At 42.1% G+C, this 19,041-nt stretch overlaps 1 protein-coding gene across 4 annotated transcripts in view; it reads right to left on the bottom strand.

Moving 5' to 3' along the window:
- The window catches only part of CTBP1 (C-terminal binding protein 1), a 1,555,004-nt gene that overhangs the window by 1,423,960 nt on the left and 112,003 nt on the right, over nt 1-19,041 (bottom strand). The gene's annotated exons all lie outside the window — the stretch shown is intronic.

Below are 19,041 nucleotides of genomic sequence, written 5' to 3'. Positions count from 1 at the left end.
CATTGCAGGAATCCTTGAACAATTGGAATATCAAGGTGTAATTGAAACATGTGTGTCACCCATGAATAATCCTCTTTTCACTGTAACCAAACCGGATGGGTCGTACCGCCTAGTTTTGGATTATCGGCATTTGTACTCTCATTGTTGGACGTGCGTGGTACAGAATACCCACAGTTCTCCTCTGGTCAATAGTCTAGTCAGAAAAAGGTTTAAGACCACACTTGACATTTCCAATGTCTTTTTCAATCATAATCTGTCCTCTATAAGTAGTCAATGGACATTTTTTACGTCTGGCGGCAAACAAAAACAGTTCAAAAGATTAGCCATGGGCTATACAAATAACCCAGGCGTCTTTGCCGCACGTGTTGTCTCTCTGTTAGAGAGCATCGACCCTGATAAGTACTCGTATGTTGATTATATTCATCTCACAGACGACGAATTATGACCGCATCTGGGTCGCGTTGACCGCATTATTGTCATGTTTGCGGACTTCGGTTACAAATTTAACTTTGCAAAATCACCAATTGCGGAGTACACAGTGTTGTTTCTGGGCTATGAGCTCAACAATTACGGTCGAGGTTTAGCACCTCACTTCCTGGAGAAATGCGCACACCGGCGACGGGATCTAAGCATGCTTATTTAGCGGCCTGCGCAATAGTGGTGGGTACCATGGTGAACGGCGAATTCAAGTCTGATGTCGTGCACACACAGACGTTAGGGGTCTGTACCGCCAAGTTGGCAGAGCTAAGTGCTCTGGTGCTTGCACTAGAATTTGCTGATCCTCGTATGACTGCTCTTATTGTAGGTGACTCTTACTACTGTGTTCAGTCTTTCAATGACAATTTATTAATTTAAGGTAGCACAATCAAACATAAAATGCTTTGGGTTCGAGTCGCAGAACTTAAAGAACATCTGCCTCTCGTGAATGTAATTCATACTCTTGGTCACCAGCGGATAGGAGTACACACTGTTGGTAACAGTCTTGCTGATGAGGCAGCAAAGACAGCAGTAGCGACATATTTAGTAGCAGCAGTTACAAGATTCAAAAGTAAGATTGATGATGACATCTTGGAAGCCATCGCTGCAACCGAGAAGGGAGGAAATTACCCTAGAGGCTTCCCTTCTAAATACTCTTATCATTTAAGTCCTGATAAAGTTCCCTATGTGAGAATTACCGACACTGGTAACAGATTGATTCACAACGCGGACTGCAGGCTCTCCTTGATACCAGCCGCTCACGAAGGCATGGGCTCGGCCCATGCTGGCGTCTCAGCAACAGCGACTGTCACTAGCTTGTAACAACATTACAGGTGGCACGGGTTGTACAAACAGACTCGTGATTATGTCCTTAATTGTGACATTTGCCACAAACACAGCAGTACATATCGAATAAACTACTTGGATGTGTTTATTTAGATCACTGTGGTCCTTTCTTTTCTGATACTCCGTATAAGTTCATCTTAGTTGCAGTGAATTCATACACACTTTCTATGGGTTTGGCCACAACACAATGCTGATGCTTGAACTGCCATCAGGGATTTGCGTGTCGTTGTGGGAATTTTTGTGGAACCCTCCATTCTGACCTGGGTTCCAGCATTCGCCTCGAAGGCGTACAAAAAAGCCATTAGGTCTTTGGGGGTGCAGGTCAAGTTTTCATCTCCATACCGGCCTGAGGTCAAACCTGTTGTGGAGCGGATGAACCGTGACTTAAAGCAATCCTTGACCGGTAGGGTTTTAGGGACTGGCAGAAACTGGATGGCCCATTTGTATAGCGTTCAACGTGCACTTAATGATCTCCCTAGAAGGTCTCTCGGTGGGCGGACCCCATACGAGATGCTCTTTGGCATAAAAATATTTGTCCCGGACCTTCAGGGTCTAGACATGGCGGCGTCTGCCGCACCCTTTGACGTCTGCCGCACCCTTTGACGTAGATGTTCATTCTGCTGTATTACTGAACCTATAAGAGACTCGAGACAGTCTGGCAAAGGAACACTTGCCGTCCATAACTGATGCTGCACTGTAGATTGGTGCATACAGGGGTTAGGCCCAATGACGGGAACCAGGTAGGACCTAGGGTAAGCTACAACAAAAGAGGACCTGGATTCCCACTTCTTATTATTCAAAAACCACACTATATTCCTTTGGTGGTTAGGTTTTTTGTTAAACCATTTATTTTATTAGAATTTAATTTTTATTTTGAAATGGACCTTCTTCCATTCCCAGAGTCACATACATTTCACACAATACAAAACATCACTATACACATACACAAACGTAATAACCAAAATTAAATTGTCAAAAAATCACAGTGCTATACTTTACAATTGAACAGTTTGTAAATTGCAATGCCTATTTCTCAAAACACCACAGGTTCCCAAACGAATTGCTTCTGATTCACAATCAAAATACTTCTTGTGAGCTAGGTGAATATGTGTGTAAATTTTATGAACACAATTTTATTTCAAGTCATAAATGACAAAACTATGTATCAATGCCGACGCGTTTCCAGCCACGCCTATATTCATCACGGGGCTTTCATCAGGGCTTTTTACTATAGGCAATTGTTGAATGATCTACAAAATAAAAAATAATAAAAAACTAATCAGCACCAGTAAGTCAAACCTTTAGCCTACTTCTTATGGTCCATTAAGGATACTTATCATACCTTCTTTGCAGTTCCAAAGTCAAGAATAATGCTAAGATTTCAAAGTGTGGTTAACAGTCAGCTGCCATCATTCTGCAAGAGACAAAGTTCCTGTAAACTAAAAACCGAGCAAAATTGACATTTTTGGATGTGGATGTTGTTCCGAGAGATGGGCACCTCACAGTGTCACTACATCGGAAGCCCACCGACAAAAATACCATTCTGCACTTTGAAAGCTCACATCCGAAAAGTTTAAAAGAGAACCTCCCCTATGGCCAGCTACTCCGCATCCGGAGAAATTGTTCGTCTAGGCAAGACTTTGATCATCACGCTGAAGTGTTCTGTGAGCAGATGTGCATGAGAGGGTATCCTAAGAAATTACTAAAACATGCGAGGAAACGAGCATGGAATACTCCTAGGGAGACCCTGCTTGAAAAAAGAGAAAAGCCAGCAATGGACAGACTGGTCTGTGTAACCACATTTGGTTCACAGACTAATAAATTCAAGCAAATAATATTGCGTAATTGGCACTTGCTGGAAAGCATGGAGACTAAACTCTCACGTCCCCTGTTTGCAATGCGCAAGAGTAAGAGTATTGCACAAGAACTAGTAAGGGCAGATATTAGTACACCAGAAAAGAAGAAAGACCTACTTGCACAATGGGGTCTTAAACCGACGGAGGGACACCACAAATGTGGTAACTGCGTGGCATGTGCTAGTACAGTGGAAGGAACAGAATTCACCCATGGGAATGTGAAATGGAAACATGTCACATTCTCTAACTGTAAGACAAAAAACGTTATCTATGTGATAATTTGCCCATGCCAAAAAATGTATATTGGCAAAACCAATCAGCAAATTAACCATAGAATTGCGCAACACCGTTCAAGGATTAAAAAGAAGGTGCTTAATGCACCAATGGTTGATCATTTTGTGGCAGAAAAACATTCAGAACATGATTTTAAATGGACAGTGCTCATGGTAGTGAACACATCCAAAATCACCTCAGACATCGACTCCATATTATTGTCAAAGGAAGCATATTTAATTATGAAGTTTAACAGTACTCTGACGGGCCTTAACGAAATGTCCGAGTTGTCTAGAGTGATTTAGGTCCTACTACCAAGTTCCGTTTTGCTTAATCTGAAGGTTACTTAAACTAGCTCAAAAAGTATTTTTGTTCGGATTAGAGCAATGTTTTTTTTAAATAGATCGATTTTTTCCTCATAAAACGCTAAGTGTGGTAACTACAGCAGTGGCAACCATTCATGATCTTAGCCATAGTATAGTGAAAACCGGTCGAAAATAATGCCAGTTTCTGTCTAAGAGGTGGCAATCTACATGCAGTCACAGTAAATAGCTGCCTCAAAACTACATATCCCAGCAATCCGGGCCTCCGAGACAGATACAAACTTCTGCTTCCGGGCCAACAGCTTAGACACTGCGGGAAGAAGAGACGCCGTAGCTTCTGCTCGACAGAACCGGTTACAGGTACGAGCAAACGCCGAAAAATGCGAGTATGCGGGAATCATTAGGGGAAATGGTAGCTAATCATTTGATCCGCTAAATCCACAGCGAGTAACTCACTTAAAAAGGAGAACGCCAAAAAAAACGGCTGAAATTAAGACATTGGAAACGGGGACCGGCTACTGCTGTTACCATTAAAGAGAGAGGTGAGGAGCCTGACAGGGGACTACAGGGTAATATCATACCGGAAAAGAAGTACACACACTAATGTGTAGTTTGTAACTTTTTATGAATAGGACCGACAAGGAAATTGAGAAAAGAGTCGAGTCCAAGACATTAACTGACTGACACACAGGTAGGAAGAGCTCAATGTGAATCTTTTTGAACCCGTCTTTTTTTTTTCAATTTGATAAAGAAAAGGAAAACAATAGTGCCACGTTTTCTTTTAATTAGAACTGGTTCCGGCCCGTGACTCCTAACTATTGATCCCCAGCGCCGCTTGGCAGAAACAATGCATGGAAAGACGCTATGATTTAAGTCAGCTGAAGGTAGGATACATGATGTTGCCCCCGAATACATGCTTAAAACAGAGTAGAAAAATGACATCGGCATGAACAGGAACTTTGTCTCTTGCAGAATGATGGCCGCTGACTGTTAACCACACTTTGAAATCTTAGCATTATTCTTGACTTTGGAACTGCAAAGAAGGTATGATAAGTATCCTTAATGGACCATAAGAAGTAGGCTAAAGGTTTGACTTACTGGTGCTGATTAGTTTTTTATTATTTTTTATTTTGTAGATCATTCAACAATTGCCTATAGTAAAAAGCCCTGATGAAAGCCCCGTGATGAATATAGGCGTAGCTGGAAACGCGTCGGCATTGATACATAGTTTTGTCATTTATGACTTGAAATAAAATTGTGTTCATAAAATTTACACACATATTCACCTAGCTCTCACCTAGCTCACAAGAAGTATTTTGATTGTGAATCAGAAGCAATTCGTTTGTGAACCTGTGGTTTTTTGAGAAATAGGCATTGCAATTTACAAACTGTTCAATTGTAAAGTATAGCACTGTGATTTTTTGACAATTTAATTTTGGTTATTACGTTTGTGTATGTGTATAGTGATGTTTTGTATTGTGTGAAATGTATGTGACTCTGGGAATGGAAGAAGGTCCATTTTAAAATAAAAAATAAATTCTAATAAAATAAATGGTTTAACAAAAAACCTAACCACCAAAGGAATATAGTGTGGTTTTTGAATAATAAGAAGTGGGAATCCAGGTCCTCTTTTGTTGTAGCACTGTAGATTCCGGCAGTTAGCTGGCTACCTCGAGTCGTGACCTGGTCCGTGAGAAGGTGGAGAACAAGAAGGAGTTCGGACCCTCTTATCGTACACCTGTTCCAGTGCTTGGTGTGCAGGGTACATCAACAGTCCTTTTACCTCTACTTTCTGGTCACAAGGATAACCGGTACATCTCCTTTTACTTTTTTTTTTTTTTGAAAAAAAAATTTTATTGCAGGAAAAAGACGACATCATTGGATTACATACAAATTTCAGAAACAAAAATATCCAAAAATAAATTTAACCATCAAATACATACAGAGGGTGATAATGTACATTCCTAAAAAAAAAAAATAGATCATTTTAATTGCTGCTGGTACATATAAATCAAATAGATCAAATAAAAGTACCCCAAATCATTTGCCTTGCTTTCAATGCCTTAGTACCCCTTAACTTAGCCAACGATAGTTCCATCGTATGTATTTCATTAATAAGATTCCACCACTCCATAATATTGGGTGGTTCCTTCGAGATCCAAGTCCGTGCAATAACCACATCTCCATTTACAATGTCAAATGACAATGAGTGACCGATTCTTCTTAGTATGATTTATTTATTTAAATGTTTTCTAGAGCGCGAACTTGACCCGTGAGGGTATCAGAGCGCTTTACACAGTTACACGGTAAACAAAGTAAAATAGTCTCATGTACAGAAATATACAAAGTTTGGGGAGGGGTAGGGTAGCTGAGGAGCATAGATAAAAAGGGGGCACAAATGAATGGATACGGTTATAATGGGATCAGTAAAAACAGAACAGAAGCGCCACAATTACTAATCAGGGTGAGTTGGTAAACTGCGGAAGAAGCCATAGTTGTGGATTCGACAGACACACTGTGGTAGATGTGAGCATGCCACTAGCCTAGGAATTTACCCATGAGGAAAGTTTTGGTCTCCTTTTTGAAGCGTGATAGAGAAGTGATTTTTCGGATGTCAGGCAGGAGAGAGTGCCAAATTCTTGGTGCTGCACCGGAGAATGCCCTATTTTTTTCTGAAAGCGGGCAGGTTGGAGCAGGAGTTTTCTAGCAGACCGGGAGTTCCTAGTTCCTCCAGACATCACCAGTTTCTGCGCCAGATAGGCAGGTAGAGGGTCTTGTGAGTAATGCATGCAATTTTCAGCTGTATTCTAGCCTCCATAGGGAGCCAGTTTAGTGCTTTCAAATGTGGAGAGATTTGGTCAAATTTCCTAGTGCCTGTAAGTGATCTCGCTGCCGCATTGAGGCAGGCTTTTAGAGGAGCCAGAAAAATTTTGGGTACACCAGTGAGGGTGGAACATCCATATTCCAGTCTCGATATGACTAGTGCTTGGACTGCCATTTTTAAGTCTGGAGCATCGATGAAGGGTTTTAGCTTCCACAAGTAGCTCAGGGGGAATCTGGCGGATTTAGTCATTGAGTTAATGTGGTCACGCATGTTAAAGTTATGGTCGAGGAGTATGCCTAAGGATTTGGCAGAGTTCACAATGGTCGGCGGGCAGTTTAAGGCTGTGATGGCTTTGATCCATGTCTCCGGGTTGGCTTTAGAGGGGGTAATCAGGACGAATTTGGTTTTCTTTGCATTGAGTTTCAGTTCTGCCATAAATTAAGACAGGCGGCCCCAGGCACTTTAGAATCCTTAGTCTGGCTAGAAATTATCCAGAATAACCCAGGTGGAACGTTTGGTCGCCTTTTTACGGATGCCATTGATCAAATGTCAGCGAGTGACCTATGGGCCCTGAATCCCAGTCAGACAGCTTTTAAAATGGCCATTAAAAAAGGCGTGAGAATGAGATCGCTAAACTTGGATAAAGCACTTTTTGCAAAACGTAGCCATTCTTGGGCACTCAAACTCATACAGACGGCTAGCCCCCGCGACTTACCCGTCTCGTACATACTCATTGTATCTTAAACGTAGCCTTATAGCTATTAGAATGGGTGAGTGGCGTTTTTTGCAAGATCAGCCCTCCTGGCAACGTATGGCGGATGATACAACCTGTAGAGGGTGCGGCAAAACGGGGGAAACTTTGCTGCATGTGGTCTGCCTTTGCCCTTTTTTTAACTTTCAACGTAGGTGCAAATTAAAAGCTGAATGGAACAGGCTGGATGCCCGGACCTGTAGGCAAGCCATTATTGTGGCCTTGGACCCAGAAAACACCGTTCTAAATACAAGGCTAGCCAATTTTATTCAGCAAGCATATCGTAATTTTAAACAAATGAGACCCCATTAAGCCTTGCCCTGATCCCTTTAACCACTCAATATACTTTACAACATTTATTAACTTCTAAGGAGGCAAAAATGAAATGATTGAAATGTATCTGTAAGAGTATTGGGTTGTTTTTATACGTTAGATATTACTGGTTGCGCCCATTTTATTATGTCATTGAACAAGAAGGATCAAGTTGTGGATGATCTCTATTTTTTTCTTTTATACGACTGTTAAATAATCGATCGTGTCTTTGTACTTTTTTAACATTTGGATTACATGTGATTTTTGTATTCTTCTTTTAAAGATATCTGTGTCATATCTAAATAAAGACATTTGATTTGATTGGAGTTTCAGTTGGTTAGCGGCTAGCCATTGGTCTAGCCAGCGGTCTCTTGTCCAGCATTGCTAAGAAATTCTGTTTTGGCCTCGGCAAATACGAACAGTCCTGACGTTGCCATCGAGATGCATACAGTTACTAATCTGTTATTGAATCCACCGGCTGGTGGTCCCCATGAAGATACTGAGTATACCTATCCCACTGACATGTTGTTGCCTGGTGTGCATACAAGTGCAGTTGACCAGTCATGTTTTTCATTTGACACTAACTCTACAACATCAAGATCTCCATTGAAAATTTCTATATTTGTGGTTTGGTTTAAAAGTCATTTTTAAATTCCCCCTTGGACTTACATTTGGTTGGTGCTCGTCTCCATTTTTTTTGTTCCTGTCGGTTCGAGTTGTGGTTGTATTTTTTCGTCTAGTAAATAGACATTATCTTACCAAAAGATCTGCAATTAGATTAATTAATCTCCACTCCTCATCACACATCATGAAGAGGGACCAGACTTTTGTAAACCTCACTGCCTGACCTGTGTTAGATGCGATTGTATAGGATGCTTAAAATTTCAAATTCATGGCCCAACTGAGGTTATTAATGTTCCCAATCTACTTCATGTTTCTATGGGAGATGTTGTGAAACAAAACATTTGCTCTGATGATTGGGATGTAAAAGCTGTTGAGGCTCTTTTTTCGGATTTGAAATATTACGCTGCATTTGATGCTGAAGATTTGTACTTCGACTCAGCGAATTATGTGGAGTTATTTTGTTACCAGCACTATGGCAATAATTTTCTGCATAGAGCAAATACATTCAGAAATATTGTTAATTATACACAATGGGAACACTCCCCAGCTCCCATTGAAGGTAGTTCTAAAACTCTATTGCAAAAATGTACATATTTTACTGATTTTAGTCGATCCAATCCTGAAGCCTTTTATTTCAAAATAGCCTTTAAGTCTAGTTCCAAAGTAAGGCTTACATACACTAAATTACTGTATTCAAAATCCTTTATGGATGCATTAGCTACAGCGGGCTATGAGCTGGGGAAGGATACAATTGATCTTAAATCGGTTTGGGGTTCTAAAAGCTGGCAGGTGCAGGACACAAAGGCTTTACATCGTGCATGCCTCATTCCTAACCAGATGTTTTTGAATTCTACTATTTCAGAAACTACTTGCTTTGAATTGACTACTTCTAAAAAAATGAATGCCCCTACCATTCCTGATCTGGGTGCTTATCCTACAAGGAGGAATCACACAGATATGTCCCTTGATGAATTACAGTCCCTAGTTACTAATTCCTCCTTCAATATTTCTAGCGTGGATCCCCAGGGTTGGTTGTTATGGCAAAAAAGTTCGGATTCATGCCAACATCGTTTTCTGGGTCTGGCCCCAGGCTATACACAGGTTAGGGTGGACCCCCGTTTTGAAAACTCATTCTGTTACTACATATTCAGTAGGCAAATTGTGTCAAAATTGGCTTAAACATTCCACCTAAGCGTCAGTTAAACTTAATTTGTCCCAATTGACTGTTGATGTTGATTTGAATGACTTTGTTAACCCCTTCCATGCTGCCGTCGGCCATTGGCCGACAGCACCACTACCTCGCTGGTGCTGCCGTCGGCCAATGGCCGACGCAGCCCCGCCTGTTTTTTAAAACGGCCGCACTGCCGCGAAATCGCGGAAGCAGCCAACGGGTTAAAGGCCCTGTAGGAGGCAGGTCCAAGAGATAGGTACATGCTATTTACAACGAAGTTTGGAAATTGTCTCAAATTGAAGCTGCTTCTAGATTAAGGGCTATTGATCAAGCTAATTTAGAAAAAGTGCTTGCTGTCATTGATAATAACATTAATACTCTTTCTTCCAGAATTTTCACCTTTATTAATATTGTTTCATCTGTTGTGGATATTGTACAGGATGAAGTGTCTGTTTTGTACCATGGTCGAAATCAATTACGTTCCATAATGCAGTTTGCTTGGACTTTACACACTTTAAAGTCTGGGAAGGTGCCTTGGGACTACATGAATACTTAATCTCTGTTTTTACCATTTAATCTGACTGAAATACAACAGTTCATGTCCATGAAGGATGCAACATATTCACTTTTACATATTGAAAAATTGGAACCGTTACCATTTTCTGTTGCCAAATCTAACTCGGCTGTATGGCTCATTCATGGGTTAATAACACTGCCCTTCCCTTGTTTAAATTCAGTTCATGTATGAAACACTATGCCCTAGGCAGATATGAACCATTGGGCAGCGCCTTTTTCCATGAAGTTTGGTCTCTACCATTCACATACAGGTGCCTGAGAGAGGGTAAAGAAGTTTATTTAAAGGAAGAGGACTGCAGTTCTACACCTGATCGCTCATTAGTGTGCAAGAATATACAATTACACGGCGCGTGCAACACCCAAGCCCCGAATTTAGCTTGCATTTTAAAGGGAATTCCGGTGCCAGCTATAACACCAACTTTCACGTTATTGGCCAACGGTAGTCATTTGCTTTTAAATAATGAAGCTTGCTGTGGCATGCTGGCAGGGATTCTGTACATTATTACTGTCTCCCAATGTGTAGTTTGCTGCAAAAATGTGCTTTTCCTGCCTCCGCATGGGAGGCTCGACATATCTATCTGGCCTTCCATACCGACCTTGAAAGCAGAGTTCAACAAGATGAGCAGAATAAGGCCTCTATTGTCCCAAAAAGAAGTCGTCCTAACTTCTTCTTGTGAAACATTCGTCCTCCACGTAGCGAACACCTGCACCGAGGTGCATACGCTTTTGAATACTGATCTCCCACTTCATTTCGGCGCTCTGACTCACACAATATTCAATGCGTAGTCAACAACCTGCTTGACACATTTTTTCAAAGTTGTGGGCACCGGCCTTGTAACCACGTTTCAAACGATATTTTGTTTAATACCAGCATTTTTTCATTCTAATTTTTCCAGCATCTTCGGCGGGTTACCATTAATTCTCGCCATGGCTGCCAGTGTGCTGCTGTTGATCTGTTTGTTCCGTAATGGCTGCACAATCTGTGTCATAAGACATCCTACCCCGGCTGTTTCAGCTTCGCAACCGGATGCTTGAATACTATGGAACGCTACCTCTGGCCACTTTGAGTGTAATCTATGGATTATCTTTCCGGTTTTCATATTTTACTTGCATGCAACCCGATTTCCATTGCCTGGATTGTTGTTTTGAATGGGCTTTGGATTTGTGTTTCTCCAAAATGGTATCTCCTGCCCCGGATTAAGATTGACTGATGAGTCCCTTAGTGGCTCATGAGTTGGACTGTTCTGGTATCGGGATTATGAGCTGCACATGGAGTTCTAGGGAATTGGAATATATGTGCAGTGGCACATGACTTCCTGGCACGAAGTTACCTCGAAGAACAGGCAAGTTGTCCTCTGATAGTGCTAGAGGCTCCAGCTATTGAAGAACATGTATGTTCATTCGCATTATTAAATTGGATGTCTGAATTCTTTCCTGGTGATACCAATGACTTCCTCTTGGAGGCTGTGGCAACATACTGAGACTGTACGCTGATGGATTAAATTGGCAGTTGTCCATCTTCGAAGTATACTGCCCCGTCCTGGATTTTTTTTTACCTCGCAACTTCGAACTTATCACTTTCAAATTATCCGGTTTATCAAGATAAGAACTTGGTTCTGTCTCACTAAAACTTGAACTCTGCGTTCCTCAATAGCTTCCCTTTTTGTTCATGGTCCAATCAGGGGAGGGTGTAGTGAAGACAGGGTTCTGCTTGCACACATTGCTATGTTAGAATAAGCGTATTAGAAGTTTATACGCCATTTTACACACAAAACTACATGCAACTGTTGTTGTAAGTTATACTGCTTGCTTTTCTTCGCATGAGAACGGTCTGTTTTCCACATCCCTTTACTTACATCGCAACCTTAGTCTGTACACTGTGTGCAGAAGTCTTCACGGTCATAATAACAATGTATGCTGTTGATTCGCGTTGATCGGCCCACGTTCCAGACACAACATGCACACAGCTACAGGTAACTGAAATTCAAGTGCCTTTATTATTGCACTGCATGCATGATTTAGGCACTTGGGGGAAAAAAACCTTTCCAGACAGAGCGTTGCTGATCCTGTGATGTGATTCACCTCAGCTGATCTTGGAGGTATGGGGTTCCCCGTTTAAGCCTAGAGACCTTCTATTATTACAAAACCTAGCTCCTAGCCAGGGGAGGGTGGTTCACAAGGTGCTATACGACCTGTTTCCACTATCATTGTAACATGAGTTCTCCCTTTGTGTTTTATGGAATTGTAACAATGCAGATTGTTTTATCTTTAATCATTTGCCTGCTTATGTTAGCCAAAATACTGCATCTTAGAGCACGTAGTTAAAAATAAACATTTTAAAGTTTTCTGTGTCTGATTACTCACATTGAGGACTGGTAAGAGAATAAAAACGAAATAGTGTTCTTGATTCCCACCATTCCTGAGAGTCCCCCAAGTCGCTTGTTCTGGGTTGTCTAATCATTGGTAGCCTCACTGTAGTATGGAGAATAAATGAGACACTGATGCTAGTCAGATAGGGGTTCTGGGTACTGAGGTGAGTTTTTTTGTACACCACAATTCACTGAGGTCCTGGTTTCCTATGCATAGTTCTGTGCACGGGCAGACTCCCCGCAACAGAGTAGGGCATAGGAGAAGGCTGGAACACAATGACTTTTCAAAATGAAAGGCACTGAAAATGGAGGTCAGGTCCTGGTTTAAAACAAAGGACATATTTGATTGGATAGTGTAAATATGCGGGTTGCTAAAATTTGGTAGTGATTTTTAAGGAAAAGTAAGTAGGTCTGTGAAAGGCTCTGCAAAAAATAAAAAATGTAATGCAATATTGGATATGTTTTCAATTGCAGTCAACCACACCTGCTGCAGTTGAGTTGGAGTGTAATATGCTGCTTCTAGAATGTTTTGTGAAATTGTGACCTAATGGTTCAAGAGGGTGTTCTAAAGGGGACTGCTATGGAAACTCTGCTGAGAGAGTGAGGGGGAAGGGTATTAGACTGTAGTCTATTTTTTAAATTTGTGTGGTTTAGAGTTATTTATTAACAAGGGTTTATTTTCTTAGTCACATGTATGTAATAAAGATTAGATAAGTTGTAAAGTATTAAGAGTACAATGCTAAATACTTTTTTGGACTTCCGTAAGCATTTGCGAATTCATCACTAAGTTACACTAAAATATAATGCAATATTTGATTTTAATTGGAAGCAGTCAACCACACCTGCTGCAGTTGAGTTCGAGAATAATATGCTGCTTTTGAAATGTGTTGTGAACTTGCAACCTACTGGTTCAGGAGGTTGTTCTAAAGAGGGTTGCTATGGAAACTCTGCTAAGAGAGTGTGGGGGCAAAAGGTATTAAACAGACTGTAGTCCGCATTTTAAAACTGGAGTGTTTTAGAGTAATTTTTTATTAACAAGGGTTTATTTTCTTAGTCACATATATGTGATAGGGATTATAGTAGTTCTAAAGGCACTTTAATAAAATCAAACCTTACAAGGATGTTCTAGATTGGAGGCAGATTTCAAAAACCTTAGAAGTTCAATGACAAAAAAACAAAGTTTACACGGATGTTAGAGAAAGGAAATAGAATATACAATCAATAGAAATTCACTGAAAACAAAGGATACAGGGATGTTTTAGGTAAGCTCAGATTTCAATCATACAAACTCACTGAAATTCAGGAGTTTTAATCACCTGAGCCAACTATAACTTATACCCCCACAATGCACTGCTTATGACCTCACATATTTCATCACTCATGACATGGTCAGTGGCATCACTGATAAAATTTCAAATTACATCACTCATGACATCATCCACAGAAACACTCATACCCACATACAACCTCTCATACACCCACTCACAAACCCACCAAACCACTCATGTACCCACACACCCAGTCACTCATTCATAGAGGCCCTCACATCCATTCACTCTCTCATACAGCCATTCACAAAACCACTCACTGAACTACTTGCACACCACTTATATACCCACAGATCCACCCATACAGCTACTCATACCCTCACTTATTCTCCCATACCGCCAATGACAGCCACTCACAAACCTATAAACCTACTCACTCACCAATACATCCACTTACATGCCCAGTGGTACAGACATACAGCCAATCCAACAGTCACTCACCCATACAGCCACTAACACAACCACTCTCTTGCCCATACAGATACACACAAACGTATTCATGTACTCACTCATCCATACCAACCAACGACTGACACTCACTCACTCACCCATACAGATACCCATCCACACAGCCACTAACATAATATATTTTAGAAATAGTATCACTCCGTAGTACACAAAGTATACTCCTTTAACTTTCGTGTTACCTTGGTATATATATTTAACACAAATGTTCAGAAAACCCTCACAATCACTAGATATTTAATCCGTGATGTCATCAGTTAGGTCACTGACCATGTCATTACTGATGTAATATGTGAGGTCACAAGCAGTGCATTGCGGGGGTGTTAGTTATAGCTCAGGTAACTATAAAAGCTGAATTTCAGTGGTTTTGTGCGGAATAAATTTGAGCCCAACTATAACGTGTCATTGTAACCGTTGATTTTTTCAGTGCATGATTTCACTGAATTTTTAGTGTTTTGGGCGGGTTTGGGATTTTGGGTGGCAAGGGAATTTTCAGGGTTTAGAATGGGTATGAAATTTTTGGCGGCAAGTTGGTTTTTAGGGTTTAGAGTGGGTAATGGTTTTTAGGTGGCTAGGGTATTTTTAGGGTGGGTAAGGATATTTGGGTGCCAGGGGAATTTTAAGTGTTTAGGATGGGCAAGGTTGAAGGGTTGTTAAGTATATAAAATTCACGGAAAAAAAACATAGGTTTCAGGGGAGTTATTGTTAGTTGGACATTTCACTCGTACAAAACCATAGAAATTCCTCCGTTATAGTCAGTTCTGTTATCTATAACTCGCGCCCCCGCAATGCACTGATGATGACGTCAGATATTACATCACTCATGACATGGTCAGTGACATCACTGATGACATCTCAAATGTCATCACTGATGACATCATCCAGTGATTGTGTATTTCTGTAAAGTTAAAATATGTTTAATATATATATATATAGGGAAAGGCGTATTAAAGAATGAGTGGTTATATAAGTGTCTGAATGGATGATTTAGTATAAACTGTATGGGTGGGTGTGAGAGAGAGAGAGAGAGAGAGAGAGAGAGAGAGAGAGAGAGCGCGAGAGCGCGAGAGCGAGAGCGAGAGAGTGTGTGTGTGTGTATGTATATCTTAGCGGTACATGTGTAAGTAACTACATATGTGAAAGGCAGCATATATGTGTGTTGGAGTATATAAATGGTTATAAGTGAGTGTGTGCGATTCTGATAGTGGATGTATGGATGACTGTGTGCTTGTATCAGTGATTGTATAAGAGTGTAAGAAAGTGCTAGTATTTGTATTAGTGATTGAGCTGGTGTGCGTATAACTTTATAGGTGAGTAAATGGCAGTGTGATTAATTATTTGCATGACTGACTAGGTGTGTGAGTACCTCTATGGATGAGTGGTGGTGTGTGAGTATTTATATAGGTGTAGGAGTGCATATGATAGTCCTTTACTGAGTGACCATAAGTATGAGTGACTGTACGAGAGAGTGAGTGGATGTGTGTGTAAACCTAAGAATCAGTAAGTGTGTATGTAGTTACTGCTGTTGGAACGTCTATGGTTTTGAGAATGGCAGTCTGTAATTTAGAGTGGGTGTATCAAAGGTTATATTAGGGTGTGGGAAGATGCATCAATTTATCACATGGATGATGTCAGTGATGTCATTTGAGATGTCATCAGTGATGTCATCAGTGATGTCACTGACCATGTCATGAGTGATGTAATATGGGACATCATCAGCAGTGCACTGCGGGGGCGCGAGTTCTAGTTAGCAGAACTAACTATAACGGAGGAATTTCCATGGTTTTGAATGAGTGAAAGGTCCAACTAACTAGAACACCCCTGAAACCTATGGTTTTTTCAGTGAATTTCTAAGGTTTTTTAAATGCTAATTTCTAACTATAACGTGCCTGCAGTACGAGTTACTTACCTTCGGTAACAATGTATCTGGTAGAGACAATTCTAGCCACAGATTCCTTAACGTAGAATTATTCCCAGGCGCGAGACTGGATCCGGAAATTTTTGCCCAGCATTCCTGCGCACCAGGGGAACGGCATCACGCGACTCTGTCCAGGTGTCGTCCGCGTACGTGATGTCAGCAAGGTCACATAAGTCCCACCCCGGCGCGCAAACGTCAGTTTTCTGCGGAGAACTTTTCTACGCCACAACGCGGAGCCATCAGACAAAACTGTGGGAGTATGGGAACAATGTGAGAAAGAGCAGAAAAATTTGAAAAAGGCATGTAGATGAACAACACTATAAGGAGCAGTGGCAACACTGCAACACCCAAAGGCAGGGAAAAAGGGAAAGAACAGAGCAGTCACCCTGCCTGTATGTAGACAGCCCCTCCCCCCTGAGACAAGGAACACATGTAAAATGTCATGACAACATGTAGCAGGACTGCAACCCCATCCAAAAACAATGAAAGGGAACCAGTTCCAAGGAAAGCAAGACTGCCAACCGCCAAGGCAACCCCAGCACAGAGTGCGACAACCCCCCAAACAGATAAGGGTCACAGGCACGGCCAGAGAGCCCCAACGCATAGGATATCATAACCCTAGCAATGAAAAGGAAAGAAGGAGGGGAGGGAAAGAGTGAAGACAAGCCCCAATCACGGGACAACCAGAGCAGAGGGGCACAGAAGTACCTCTAAACCCATCCTCCAATGTGCCATAGAGGAGGAAAGGAACAAGAAATAAGACGAATCATCCCGCCAAAAAGAGCAAAGGGATGCACTCACAGAAGACATAGCCACCCCCGGGAGGCGAGTGCAGAAGACCAAGCCAAAGGTCCTCGCAGAACGGGGAGGAAGGAAGGGCCGTGAAGGAATCTGCAGCTAGAATCGTCTCTACCAGATACATCGTTACCAAAGGTAAGTAACTCGTACACCTGATAAAGATACTAACTGCAGATTCCTTAACGTAGAATAGATACCCTAACCATACCCACGGGGAAGGAGGGTCTGCGAGAGGAACCCACCAACCTGGACAGAACAAAGGGTCCCACCGGACACCAGTCCACCAGACAGGGCGATAAGCCCCGTCCACCAGGCAAGGGGAACCCCTACAGGCCAAACACCACCGACCCCAAAGGGAGTGTGGGAAGAAGAAAGAAGAGGAAGCCCGTTCACACTCCGAGTAAGCAAGGGCAAGGCAAGGGAAGGCCGAAGCACCCCACGTCCCTACAAGGCAACAGAACGTCCATCCAAGGCCAATACAAGGAAGAGGAGTAACCTAGAGGCTCCTAGGAAACTAGGGAAAAAGAAGGCAAGCATTCCTGCCGGGGACACCCCCGCGAAGAGCGAGTCCGAGCCCACCATAGACAGAAGTCAAGAGACCAGAACGGTTCAGACCGCAATAAGCAGAAAGAGTAGCTTGGGGCACCCAGGAAAACCGGGCAGGCTGTGCCTGAAAGAGGAGGAACACAAAATTCATCACAGCCCCCAGGACAGAGGACGCAAAGGTGAAGAAGGGCCCGGACACATCTCAGAGAGGGGCCAGCAAACACGACCCAAAAAGAAGGAGAACCAGAGCCACGACGCCCAGCCGCAGACAGAAGGCAGACCAGGTGAACAGCGCAGCGGCCTGAGAGAAAAACACTCCAGGGCGCCACCAAGGCATTCCAATCCAGCAAAAAGGGAATTGCACCTGCAACATACATAAACGCCATGGAGAGCAGAGGCCCGAAGGGGTCCACAACTCCACAGCATAGAAGCTATTTAACAGCTACCACTACCCCACATAGGGTATGTTAAGTCCCAAGACATGGGATCACTCTTAGCAAGAAACTTTTTCTGAAAAGCCCCCGAGGCAGTGTGGGGGGAATTGGGGCCCCCCACACATTTTTCTGCCCCGGGACCTGGCCCACCCGGGGGCTTTATTTAAATGAAGCGCGGGAGGACGGGCTTAAATTTTTTTAAATTTTCGCTGCCGGATCCGCGGATCCAGCGCTCATTCCGCGATTTAAGAAAAAATGCTTTCTTTGAGCAGGCCTAGGGGGTCAGTGTTTCTACACTGCCCCCTTTTCGTGTTTTGCAAGTTTGTTTTTCTCTTTTCTTGTGCCTCGGTTCTACCAAGGCCCAAGATAGCTGCCAACACTTCCTAGTTTGAAGTGTTGACAGCCAATTAGCATGCAGCTCGTGATCGGCAGGGTGCGGGGATCCTGCGCGCCTCTAGATATCGATATTTATTTAATTTAGATTTTTTTCAGCAACTACTGAACGGATTTACACCATTTAACAAAAAGAGTTCTTTCCGAACCAAGGGCTACCTTTTTGCCAAATTAGGTGGAATTCCGTTCAGCAGTTCGGGCTGTAGCCGCGGCTAAGGTTTCCTACGGGAAGTTGCATGGAGAAAACACGTTTTGGGACCCCCTTTTTTTTTTGGCCCCGGCTTGCTGAATCACCCCGAAACTTTCAAGGTCGGAGCGGACCAAAGCGCCCCACGAGTTTTGAATATTCTGCGAAGATTCTTCAATCGGCGCCAAAGTTATTGGGAATAGAATGTTACGATTTTCCTATGGTAACTAGGTCTTAACTATAACTACCTACTGGCGACCGCCAGTAGGTGATTATATATATATATATATATATATATATACACATATATATACATATATATACACATATATACACATATATATATATATATATATATATTCACATCCAATGTCATCATCTTCCGTGACTCATCATATGGCGGAATACAAAATCCTCAGATGCCGTTCTGTGGGAGTTTTCTTTCACCCTTTTATTTCTTCTTCATTTGTTTATGTTTCAATTATATAATTCTGCAACATTATACAGGTCAAATTTGTGTCCCAGGCCGTCGCGTTTCGGCTTTCACCTTCTACTGGGCCTCAACATGTA

Source organism: Lissotriton helveticus, chromosome 2_2 (assembly GCF_964261635.1).
Source record: "Lissotriton helveticus chromosome 2_2, aLisHel1.1, whole genome shotgun sequence".
NCBI lineage: Eukaryota > Metazoa > Chordata > Amphibia > Caudata > Salamandridae > Lissotriton > Lissotriton helveticus.
This window is presented reverse-complemented; position numbering and strand designations above follow the sequence as displayed.